General features: G+C 42.0%; 1 non-coding gene across 1 annotated transcript; it reads right to left on the bottom strand.

The window, feature by feature from the left end:
- Positions 1-812: 812 nt before the first annotated feature.
- On the bottom strand, positions 813-919 carry LOC135149863 (small nucleolar RNA R71). Its single transcript, XR_010288068.1, has one exon. It is a non-coding gene; the product is annotated as a small nucleolar RNA R71 (small nucleolar RNA).
- Positions 920-1,408: the final 489 nt, after the last annotated feature.

Raw genomic sequence — 1,408 nt, 5'->3', positions numbered from 1 at the left:
TTTTAATTCTCTTAATTATAATTCGACTTGATTTAGTTAATTTAGATAAAACCAACCAAATTGTTATTTGTCCGAGCATTGAATAATAACTATACATTGTTGCATAAGTGCATATTTCTGAATACACCGGTCTCTGTGGGAACGAACTGAATTGAATTTCTATACTACTTGTGACCACGTACACTTGCGTGATTTTGTGCGAACAAGTTTTTGGCGCTGCTGTCGGGGACTCGGTGTTATATTTTAGTTTATGTGCTTGTCATCAGTGGTCGTTAAAGTTCACTGACTTGGATTCTTTTCTAACTTTTATTTCGTTTGTGTGTGTTTCAAGTACTTGAGTGACGTGTATGTAAACACGTTCTCAGGCTCATAAAGAAGCATTGGAAAAAGCAGAAACGATAGTGAGTACTACAATGGGTGATCAACCACCAGTTGCGAATGATACTAAGGCTCTTAAGGCTTTCTATGAGCCTAAAATCAATGATATTCAGTCGAGCATTGTCAGGCCAGAAATTCAGGCCACCACTTTTGAGATCAAACCGAGCACTATTCAGATTGTACAGAACTCAGTGCAGTTTGGGGGTTCTCCAACATAGGATCCTAATATGCATATTCGGGACTTCATTGAGATCTGCGACACTTTCAAGTTCAATGGTGTTACTGAAGATGCCATCAAATTGAGGCTGTTCCCATTTTCTCTGAGGGATAAAGCTAAGGGATGGTTGCATTCTCTTCCTACAGGATCTATTACGACATGGGAGGATCGGGCTTAGAAATTTCTTACTAAGTTCTTCCCTCTGGCCAAAATAGCAGCAATCAGGAATGCTATCACTCAATTTTCTCAGCAATCTGGTGAAAGTTTATGTGAAGCGTGGGAACGCTACAAGGAGATGCTTCGAAAGTGCCCACATCATGGCATACCTGATTGGATGGTGATTAATTGATTCTATAATGGCTTGGGACCTCAATCGAGGCCAATGCTCGATGTAGCATCAGGTGGAGCTCTATGGGCTAAGAGCTATGATGAGGCTTATGACTTGATCGAGATGATGGCTGCGAATGAATATCAGAATCCTACTCAGCGTCTTCATCAGGGCAAAGCAGCGGGAATTCTAGATGTTGATGCTACTTCAGCCATAGCTGCTCAGCTTAAGGCTCTTACTATGAAGGTGGATTCTTTGGCAAATTTGGGAGTTCAGCCACCACCTACTGGTTGCGAGCTTTGTGCGAGTGCACATTCTTCTGATCACTGTGCTATATGTAGTGGATCCGCTCAGTTTGTGAGCAACTTCCAGAGGTCTCAGCAGCCAGCTCCTATGACTTATCATCCCAATAATCGGAATCATCCGAATTTCAGCTAGAGCAATAATCGGAACTTCATGCCACAACCGCAGCAACAGTTTTAACA

The sequence above is a fragment of the Daucus carota genome, chromosome 9 (genome assembly GCF_001625215.2).
Source record: "Daucus carota subsp. sativus chromosome 9, DH1 v3.0, whole genome shotgun sequence".
Classification (NCBI taxonomy): Eukaryota; Viridiplantae; Streptophyta; class Magnoliopsida; order Apiales; family Apiaceae; genus Daucus; species Daucus carota.
The sequence above is the reverse complement of the archived record's forward strand: the minus strand, read 5'-3'. Positions and strand labels throughout refer to the sequence as shown.